The 11,783-nt window shown below is 40.0% G+C and overlaps 1 protein-coding gene across 1 annotated transcript in view; it reads left to right on the top strand.

Annotated features, from left to right (window-relative positions):
- Positions 1–3,469: 3,469 nt before the first annotated feature.
- Positions 3,470–11,783, top strand: part of me2 (malic enzyme 2, NAD(+)-dependent, mitochondrial) — a 31,986-nt gene continuing 23,672 nt past the window's right edge. Inside the window, exon 1 of the mRNA XM_046348105.1 lies at positions 3,470–3,757. The gene's annotated coding sequence lies outside the window, so the exon portion shown is untranslated. The remainder of the gene's footprint in view (positions 3,758–11,783) is intronic.

The following is an 11,783-nucleotide window of genomic DNA, read 5'->3' on the forward strand; positions in this document are numbered from 1 at the left end:
CATTCTTGGCATTCTCTCAACCAGCTTCATGAGGTAGTCACCTGGAAAGCATTTAAATTAACAGGTGTGCCTTGCTAAAAGTTAATTTGCGTATTTTTTGCCCTTTTTTTTTGCCCTTCATTTGAGCCAATCAGTTGTGTGACCAGATAGGGTTGGTATACAGAAGATAGCCCTATTTGGTAATATACCAATTTCATATTATGACAAGAACAGCTCAAATAAGCAAAGAGAAATGACAGTCCAACATTACTTTAAGAAATAAAGGTCAGTCAATCCGGAACATTTCAAGAACTTTGAAAGTTTCTTCAAGTGCAGTGGCAAAAACCATCAAGCGCTATGATGAAACTGGCTCTCATGAGAACCGCCACAGGAAAGGAAGACTCAGAGAGAGTTACCTCTACTGCAGAGGATAAGTTCATTAGAGTTACCAGCCACAGAAATTGCAGCTCAAATAAATGATTCACAGAGTTCAAGTAACAGACACATCTCAACATCTACTGTTCAGAGGAGACTGCGTGAATCAGGCCTTCATGGTCGAATTGCTGCAAAGAAACCACTTCTAAAGGAAACCAATAATAAGCATTCTGCAGCAATATGCCATTCCATCTGGTTTGAACTTAGTGGGACTTTCATTTGTTTTTCAACAGGACAATGACTCAACATACCTCCAGGCTGTGTAAGGGCCATTTGATCAAAGAGAGTGATGGAGTGCTGCATCAGATGACATGGCCTCCACAATCACCCGACCTCAACCCAATTGAGATGGTTTGGGATGAGTTGGACCGCAGAGTGAAGGAAAAGCAGCCAACAAGTGCTCAGCATATTTGGGAACTCCTTCAAAACTGTTGGAAAATCATTCCAGGTGAAGCTGGTTGAGAGAATGCCAAGAGTGTGCAAAGCTGTCATCAAGGCAAAGGGTGGCTACTTTGAATAATATAAAATATTTTTGTTATTTGTTTAGCAGTTTTTTGGTTACTACATGATTCCATATGTGTTATTTCATAGTTTTGATGTTTTCAATTTTATTCTATGATGTAGAAAATAGTAAAAAATAATGAAAAACCCTTGGTTGAGAAGGTCTATCCAAACCTTTGACTATTACTGTACATAGTTAGATCCAATATGCTTGTTGTGACAGAATATGTCCCTTTTAGTCTGAGTCGGTTCATGAATGAGCCTCAGAATAGGCCTACAGTTCAATGGTTCCAGCTCCCTGAATGTAATAGTTTTGCATGGCTTGATCCTTGATTAAACTGTCAAATGATTTTAACTACATGACTTTAATAATGTGAAATTGTGGACAATCTTTACTTGAGGGTGTCCTGCTTGTATCACATATGGTGGAAGCGGCAGTTTTCACAGCTGAAATCAATTTACTCTTATCCCTTTTGTAGTTCCTCTTTAGATGATGAACAGACAAATAAAAGTTGACTGAACATTTTTTGAAGGGTGTTTTTTTCTTCTTATTATTTTCTTCTGACCGCTGATATCAGCACCGCTGGAGCTGGGGATAAATCTCCTCCTATTACCTGTTTTGGCACATCTAGGTCCCGTGGAGGCTAAAGTCAAACCAGTCGTCTACGGGTGATTATATAAGAAAAAGAGAGATTATAATCACATATGGTGTGAAGAGCATGAATCCTCTGAACTTAATAATAGTAATTATAATAATATCAATAATAATCATGTTAATAATAATGATAATAATCATCTTAATAATAATAATGATAATAATCATCTTAATAATAATAATGTTAATAATAATGATAATAATCATCTTAATAATAATAATAATGATAATAATCATCTTAATAATAATAATAATGATAATAATCATCTTAATAATAATAATGTTAATAATAATGATAATAATCATCTTAATAATAATAATAATGATAATAATGTCAATAATAATGTTAATAGTAATACTGTTAATGATAATAATGTCAATAATAATGTTAATAGTAATACTGTTAATGATAATAATGTCAATAATAATGTTAATAATAGTAATGTCAATAATAATAATGATAATCATCTTAATAATAATGTTAATTATAATAATAATAACAACGTTAATAGTAATTTGTATAATAATGATAAAATAATGTTAATAGTAATCATAAATACATAGACAGTATAAATAAGATTGATAGCTGTGGAGAATGATGGATTTTGCAGCCAATGATGGTAAATGGCCATCGTGTTTTGTTAGTGCGTGTGTGTCGTACACAGAGCGCTGCTGTCCTCCAGTGTTCATTATTGCTCAATGCAAGTCACTAATGAAGTTTTACGGGTAGCTATTGTGTAAATAAAAAAAACCAGACACCTGTGTAATCGAACTCCTTCTAAGTGGTTTTAATAATTTGATGTGTTATGACATTTGAGGAGGACAATGCATGTTATTGATACTGAATGTAGTTCTCAGAATAGGCTATACGTGAATTAACACACATGATTCAATGAGTTTCTGAACAAAGTGTAATGATCTACAGCTATGGGGAATGTTGTACACACACAACACAACATTACACCATTCCATGATGCCTATGTAGGTGTAAGGAATTAAGCTAAATATTTTGTAGTGCTGCTGAGTTAAGTGTTACTGGATCATAGTAGCAGCAAATACAATTGATTTATTTATGTGTAATCCATCAACCTGTTTTAGATTAACCAACTTCAAAGTAATGACTCGGAACGTCAGGTTTGATACGAAAGCTTATTTTAGTAAGAATACTTGTTCACGTTACATTTAACAACAATTGTTTTGGTACAGAGCAATGCAGGTAAAATGCTGTAGGAAAGTCAGCCACAATCACTCGCACCTGCACATAATTGGCGCGTTTATCACTCATTCCTCTCGCAAGGCATTCTGGGACTTGCAGTCAAAAAGCGTAATTCAACACAACCCAATACAATTACATATGCAAATAAATCTAAAGAAATATCTTTAGATACATCTCAAAGAATAAACGTAAACATAAACTCAAACACATTAAAGTTACAACATCCTGCGTGACACTTCTCCTGCAACCTGTAGTTCAAGTTCTTCAACAAAAAAAATAGCCACTATACACATCTACCGTACGTGTCAATAACAGACTAAATGCCCAAGTCATGATGAACAGATAAATGGGATTCCACTGATTAGTTCAGTTTGAGTCATAGTTGTTCATTTATACACCACTTCTCAAATCCAAAATCTATTACATGCATTTGGGTACAAATCTTCAGCACATACAAAAGTCCAAATAAATGCACCGTTACAAGTTTTTACGATAGTCTCCATCCTCTCTGATTTGATAGTAGCTGAGAACGGAAATCCTGGTTTCTGATTGGCCAAGCGGTCGTACGCTCCACCGCATGGGTTTCGTTACTAGTTACTCCAGCCACAAAGTCATAAACTCCGCCTATTTCTACAATGTCTCTTCTTAAAATGTGATGTTAAACCTTAATACTAACCTTAACCTTACTGCTAACCTTATGCCTAACCCTATCCTTAAATTTAGACCAAAAAGCACATTTTTGTTTTAATACATCTTTACGATATATCCTTTTTTTACTTTGTGGATGTGCTATCTAGTGTAAACCACTGCCTTCAGTCTCATCTTTCTCCAGCTTCGCATTTGCCTGTCAACGAACAAGGTGGTCACTCTGCACTTGATGACATTTCGCATGCAATTGTTGCAGTAATATGCCCTCTAAATTATAAGGGGCAGGTAAAAAAAGACTCTTCTTCACTCAACATAAAGCGAAGGTAAGGTGTCACGTTACTTACTAGAGAAAAAAGAAAGTCAAACCTATAGCAAACGTTACCGGTTTAACACCCAAGCTAGCCAGCTAATAGCATTAGCTAACTAGCTAATGTGTGGCAAGACGGCAATTTGGTGATGCAAAAAAATTGAAACATTGCCGCTTTTTCTTTTTATGTCAGTTAGTAAATATATTTTTCTTAAATTGTTTTCTCAATGTGTCGGATAGTTAGCCAGTTGTATTTTCATAGTCTGAACAAATTTGTTGCTAGCTGGGAGAGGCTGTAGGGACACGCCTGTCGGCAATATTTATGACGTAACGGTATGCCGAGAACGTTACGAAAATGATGCGCGCGCTTCAAGGGGGCAGAAGGCCCTGTTTTAAGCCAGATGTCATCCAGATGTATATGCCTTTTATTTTGCCAGATGTCTAGCCCGCATTTTCCATAATCAACAAGTTAAAAGCGAACGTGGTGTCTGTGTTGGAGTCTGAGTTGAGTTGGAGACTGTGTGTGTACTTTTGTTCGTACCACCGCACTGTAAATCAATGTGCACGAGTTGAAAATATTGAATGCATAGGGCACCACAGCAGTGGCGAGTTTAGCATGTCAATCTTGGTGGGGCAAACAACCTATTTTTTTTGTAGATGCATGCCAGCGAAGCCATTACACTACTCTAAACAATAAATTAAATGCACTATAACAGTGACAAACAGTGCCCACAAACGTGTTGGTTCTACATGAACCCGTTCTCATCTTATGGCTGACTTGATTCATTAAATAAATATGGTTTCTATTGACTCCTTGCTGATTTGTGTACCTGGATAAGAACCACATTCTCCTTCAATAATAATGAATGTCGGCATGAGTTTTGACATTTGAACCATACACAAACATTACATTTATGTTCAGTAAATTCAAAATATTTGTTATATAATTAACACTTAGCTCTAAGTATAAGCAAGTGCAAGCAAAGGGGCTGTGATGTGGTAGGCCTATTCGTTCAGCAATTTCCAAATGGACATCAACAGAAATTCAGATAATGTTAGTTCATATAAATTCAGCTCGATGTTCAGGCCTTAACTTTACTCTTTAAGTCACCACAGAGAGAGAGAGAGAGAGCAAGACCCAGACTCAGCGGTTAGCATACCATTCAACGTATTTTATTAGCCCTATGTGGTCTAAAAAGGAAGGACAAAACGATCACGACGATCCACTTTTAAGGACAATATACAGATGCACTGACAGCACATTGAGCAAACAAAACTACCCTCGCAATATTAACTGGAATTACATGGGTCTATTACTGAACTGTCTTGTTGAACACAAATATTTGAATGGGAAGAGACTGTCACTGGCAACCATGGTTACGAGGAGGGATACTATAATACACTGCTCAAAAAAATAAAGGGAACACTTAAACAACACAATGTAACTCCAAGTCAATCACACTTCTGTGAAATCAAACTGTCCACTTAGGAAGCAACACTGATTGACAATAAATTTCACATGCTGTTGTGCAAATGGAATAGACAACAGGTGGAAATTATAGGCAATTAGCAAGACACCCCCAATAAAGGAGTGGTTCTGCAGGTGTTGAACACAGACCACTTCTCAGTTCCTATGCTTCCTGGCTGATGTTTTGGTCACTTTTGAATGCTGGCGGTGCTTTCACTCTAGTGGTAGCATGAGACGGAGCCCACACAAGTGGCTCAGGTAGTGCAGCTCATCCAGGATGGCACATCAATGCGAGCTGTGGCAATAAGGTTTGCTGTGTCTGTCAGCGTAGTGTCCAGAGCATGGAGGCGCTACCAGGAGACAGGTCAGTACATCAGGAGACGTGGAGGAGGCCGTAGGAGGGCAACAACCCAGCAGCAGGACCGCTACCTCCGTCTTTGTGCAAGGAGGAGCAGGAGGAGCACTGGCAGAGCCCTGCTAAATGACCTCCAGCAGGCCACAAATGTGCATGTGTCTGCTCAAAAACAGACTCCATGAGGGTGGTATGAGGGCCCGACGTCCACAGGTGGGGGTTGTGCTTACAACCCAACACTGTGCAGGACGTTTGGCATTTGCCAGAGAACACCAAGATTGGCAAATTCGCCACTGGCGCCCTGTGCTCTTCACAGATGAAAGCAGGTTCACACTGAGCACTGTGGGGTGGCATTTCTTTGGGGGGCCACACAGCCCTCCATGTGCTCGCCAGAGGTAGCCTGACTGCCATTAGGTACCGAGATGAGATCCTCAGACCCCTTGTGAGACCATATGCTACTGCGGTTGGCCCTGGGTTCCTCCTAATGCAAGACAATGCTAGACTTCATGTACTGGAGTGTGTCAGCAGTTCCTGCAAGAGGAAGGCATTGATGCTATGGACTGGCCCGCCCGTTCCCCAGACCTGAATCCAATTGAGCACATCTGGGACATCATGTCTCGCTCCATCCACCAACGCCACGTTGCACCACAGACTGTCCAGGAGTTGGCGGATGCTTTAGTCCAGGTCTGGGAGGAGATCCCTCAGGAGACCATCCGCCACCTCATCAGGAGCATGCCCAGGTGTTGTAGGGAGGTCATACAGGCACATGGAGGCCATGCACACTACTGAGCCTCATTTGGACTTGCTTTAAGGACATTACATCAACGTTGGATCAGCCTGTAGTGTGGTTTTCCACTTTAATTTTGAGTGTGACTACAAATCCAGACCTCCATGGGTTGATAAATTTGATTTCCATTGATAATTTTTGTGTGATTTTGTTGTCAGCACATTCAACTATGTAAAGAAAAAAGTATTTAATAAGAATATTTCATTCATTCAGATCTAGGATGTGTTATTTTAGTGTTCCCTTTATTTTTGTTGAGCAGTGTATAATGTTGTTGGGTCTGTAACTTACCATCCTCCTCTTGGAGAAAAGCACCCTAGGTAATTATAACACACAAAGTAAGAAACTATTAAATCCATCATTCAAACATCGTCTAAAATTATAAAGAAGATACTAATGAGATAGACCTATATAAGGAATATAACAATGCAGATGTACAAACTATGGCAATGGCATATATGACGATAAGCAGTTAAGAGGCTGGCCGTAATTTTGGTGAAGACATCAGTGAGCTGAGATGGATGTAGCCTATATGCTGCCTGTTTGTTCAGCACTTTTGAAATTGACAGCGACATTATTATTCAGAACATGGGCCGTTCTTACAGTATTCTCCCTGTACACCAAGTCAGAACCGTATGATAAATTACGGGGTCACATATAAGCAGACAATGAAAGCTCTTACGATATTAAATCATTACATTTCTCTAAAAGAGGCTATAGGCTACATGTGCATTACCAAGTCAGAACAGTAGGCTATATGCCTATTCATTCAGCACTTTTGAAATGGACATTGACATAATTCAGAACATGGGCCATTCTTACAGTATTCTGCTGAATGCTTTGGCAAAAGCCAATGGGGATCCTAATAAAATACCTCAAAATACCAATACCATGTCAGAACAGTAGGATAAGTTCTAAGAGGGAAAGGGACCCCATTCTTGGGGTGAGACACGTAGGCTACTAACTGCTTACTACACAACATACACTTAGTATTACTTTCTTAGCTATGGTATACATATCTCCCTGGCATATTACATCACTTATGCAGCAGCATACTAGACATATTTATGGACTCACTTGTCACAGGAAGTTGGCACGGTGGTCCTTCTTGCGGGCAAACTTCTCAACATTCTCTGGATGAAGTCACACTGGATTGACAGCATGGCCATTTACCCTTTGCTGGCCCATGGAGTTGCGTGTGAACATTTGTCTTTTTAAGGGTGGAAAAGTTTCTCCGTGACTCGGTGGATGTCATCGGAGTGGTGATGATGATTTTGAGAAGAGAGACAGTCTCAGACAAAGATTCCTGCAGGTTGTTCTCGTAGAGTGATTTCAATAAAGAAAGTGCTGTCTTTCCAGTGTTCAGCTCATAATGCTGTTAGATAGTGGACAGCTCCATTTTCAGCTTCTCCTGTTTGCCCACAGGCCATAGCTTGGTAGCGCACTGGAGTGCTGCGGTGCTGAAAGGAATGTACCTACTGGGGGGAAAATGAGCTGTCCACCAACTTTGCTGCAATTAAGTGGTCACTTTCAGAAAACTTCTCTTGCACATGAGCAGCGATTGTGTCGCATGTTTCCTTCATCTCGGGATGCAGTGTTAAGTTATCTCCACCTTGGTTCAGTGGCATCGACATGGTCTTTGGCCGGTGTATTAGTTTGCTCAAGAATGTTTTGAATGTTCACCTTGAAGTTGTTCATTGCTCTGGCGATTCCTGCTCCATCAATGGTTCGTTTCTGCTTTATGTTGTACTAACATCCACCTCTGGCATGACCAAGGAAAATAAATTGAGCAGTTGCAGAAATTCTTCCTTCCAAACCACTCATTGTTAAATTTGCGATTTCTGACTTGTTGTGTAATGTATATGTCCAATGGCCGATGAGCACCGAGACATTTTATCTCTAATTTCTCTTCATATGACAAGGATTGAAAAGGATTTGCCAGTAGATTGTCGACTTGATTGATGATGACAAATGTTATGTTGCTAGCTGAGATTTTGAAAGTATGATGTTGACATGATCAGTCCAAAGAAAGCTACTGTAGATATAACGTGATTTGATGTCGGCAAGTAGCCTAGTGGTTAGAGCGTCGGACCAGTAACCAAAAGGTTGCTAGATCAATTCCCCCAGCTGACAAGGCAAAAATCTGTCTTTCTGCCCTTGTTCATAGGCTGTCATTGTACATAATAATTAGTTCTTAACTGACTTGCCAGGTTAAATAAAAAAGTATATCGCCGGTGTGCACAACCGATGTCAAAGCTGACATGCATACCTATATAACGTAGGTATGCATGACGTAAGATGACGTAATGACATCTTGGCCATGTTCTGTTATCTCCACCCGGCACAGCCAGAAGAGGACTGGCCACCCCACATAGCCTGGTTCCTCTCTAGGTTTCTTCCTAGGTTTTGGCCTTTCTAGGGAGTTTTTCCTAGCCACCGTGCTTCTACACCTGCATTGCTTGCTGTTTGGGGTTTTAGGCTGGGTTTCTGTACAGCACTTTGAGATATCAGCTGATGTACGAAGGGCTATATAAATAAATTTGATTTGATTTGAATGACGCCACAAAATACAGCGCCACACGTGCAACACAGCATTCCAAACCTGGCCCACAATGTCTGCTGTGTGGATCTTGACGTTTCAAAGGTTGATAACAAAGGGCCATATGCAACGTTTGTGCTGCTATTATTTCCACGAGGAGGGGAGAAAGTAAAATCTTTCAATTCCACAAACCTAATTACTCATTTGAAAGTGCATCACCCCCCCCCCCCCAAGACGCTCAGCGAATACTACGCAGAAATAAACTAAGCGCATACTTCCAACAACTAAACAAGTTTAAGTCGAGCAGTAATTTGAACGAGTAAGAACATTTCAGCGAGACAACTCAAAGGCGAAATCTATTAACGCCAAGATAATGGAATTCATTGCCCTTGGCAATCAACAGTTTTCTGTCGTGGATGATGTTGCCTTTCCCCAACTGGTCGAACACCTCGAGCCCCAGGTACACACTATCAAGTAGGCAATATTTTTCAGATGTTGCCCTACAGGAGTTACACAATATTGTTGAAACGCACATCCATGTGCTACTTGCAAAGGGCGTCACTGCTATTAGCTTCACGACTGACATTAGGACCAGCGACGTCAGCCCCATGACCATGCTGAGTCTGACAGCACAGTGGGTCGACGAGGATTTCGTACTGAGGAAAGCCGTATTGCATGCTCAAGAATGTACTGTTTCTCATACCGCTGCAGCCATTTCAATGGCATTTGCATTTGAAAACATGTTTGAAACTTGGAAAATCCCCAAGAACAAAGTACACGCTGTGCCACGTGATACTGCACGTAACATGAGAAAGGCTTTGGAAGAATGCAGAGTCGCCAGTTTGCCATGCATGGCGCACATTTGTAATTTTTCTCATTTACAAGTTGAACAATCTGTTCCTAACTGAACAAATGAACATATGACACTTTGTTTCAACTATTTAACTGTACTAGAATGCTTAAAAGGCCGCAAAATGTTTAAATATCAGTTATCGGTATCGGCCAAAAAATGTCATATCGGGGCATACCTAGTTTAGATGGATATTTTTGGCTGTTTTGGCTGCCAGAGCCAATTTGCTTCTAAACAGAGTTTGCACTGTAAGCCAACAACACCACGGGGCACATTGTTCTTCGCTCCCACTCGGCGAGCACTGCTGTCCGGCAGTAAGGAAAGGGAAGTAGCTGGGATAGTGTAGCCAATATGCAATATCAGGCCAGGGTGACAGCTAAAGCGTGATTTTCACCGAAAATGTTCAACTACGGCTTTAACGTCTACATTTATGTGAAAACAGAACGATTCTGAACATTTGCTGACGTCCCAATTTCCGCAGACACGTTTCAAATTCTCTCTGACGTTTCTAGCCACAAGCATAAACTAGCTAGTTGGGAAGGGCTCATCAGGACGACTGACTGAACCCAATCCGTTCGCCTGCACTCGACTTTCAGCTGCACAACATAAGTCATAAATTTGGGCACCAGGCATGTCTGTATAGCCTCTCCCCTAGCTCGTAGCTAGTGTAAAAGTCAGCCTGAATTTCAAGCCATCATACGCAGACTGAGACCATGCGCAAGCAGGCCACACAGTCGATGGGTACAGTATGTGTTGTACTCCCTTTCTAATAGGTTTAGGCCTTCAGCTGTGAACCAGGTTAATCCCACACTGTTGTCATTGTTGTGACATTGGCAATCTATCTATCCAGCTAACGGTTACATGCCAAACAGTGGTATTGAATAGATGTATCGCTGTAGCTAATTTACTGTTCCACACAAGTCTTCGATAGTAGGCTGTTTGGAATACAGTACAGTCAAAACAGCCATCCACTCAGACCAATGTTGTAGGTTACCCAGCTCTTGACCAAAATAACCAGTTCAAATGGCATACAAGTTTAAAGGTCATAGGGCTTACAGGAATAGCTGCCCTTTGAAAAGGGCAGTTGAATTTAAAAGCTATTCTGGCTAGAACATCTTGTGTTGTCATGATTCGATTAATATCAACAATATACTGTACTGGTTTTGTTTCGCTAAAGAAAATGTATCTGTTGCTTAGTCATTTTGAAAAGATGTTTTGTGCATTGACACTCTTTTCAGCCTGTTCAGGCAGTCTGGCCTGCGTTTGACAGTGTGTTATTGCAAGGGCCATTCCTGTCTGGTCTCATAATGACAGTAGGCTTTATCACATTGTGTACTCTGCTCCTTGTAATAATAAAAAAAGGTAATGGCCTACTACAACAATTCTACTATAGTCATAGAGGAGGGAGTGGCAGTGTACACAGGTTACATTCAAATGAATGTCTAGGGAAATTTAAAGAAGGCATTGACTCACTCACTGGTTCTCAGTTTGCAGAGGGATTTCCTGAATGAAGCCATTTCCAAGTCTAGGCCTGACCTGCATTTCACAATTGTATTGATGTGTATTGAAGTGCTGCTCTAATTCTATCTTTAATCACATTTCAAAATTATGTTAGGGCATTTCCTTACAGAACCAACATGGGAAGTTCATAGGAGCATATCAAATTGGGTGTCAAATGAAAGCAAAGAGTCAACATTTTTGGGAAATGAAGGCATTAGATACATTTTTTTCAACTATTTTGAATCTTAACATTTAGGCATAAGTAAAGGCTTTGATTTCTGGGTAAACAGATGGAAAAGGGGTCTTAGCCTTTATCTGGTAGATGTTTTCTATCAGAAATACATTAAAACACAATGTGTTTTTGTGTTTTGCTAACTAATATCAACACTTATATTTAGTTTTGGGGAAATTGTTTACCTTCTGTAAATTTAAGAAACATTGCCTTGTACCTTGTAATTCCATTACCAACAACCCATATATCTTGAAGATATTTTCTAATTTCTCTCCCTCACTACTCCCTCACTACTTACAGAAGTAACAAGTCAAGGT

This window comes from Oncorhynchus gorbuscha, linkage group LG04, assembly GCF_021184085.1.
Source record: "Oncorhynchus gorbuscha isolate QuinsamMale2020 ecotype Even-year linkage group LG04, OgorEven_v1.0, whole genome shotgun sequence".
NCBI lineage: Eukaryota > Metazoa > Chordata > Actinopteri > Salmoniformes > Salmonidae > Oncorhynchus > Oncorhynchus gorbuscha.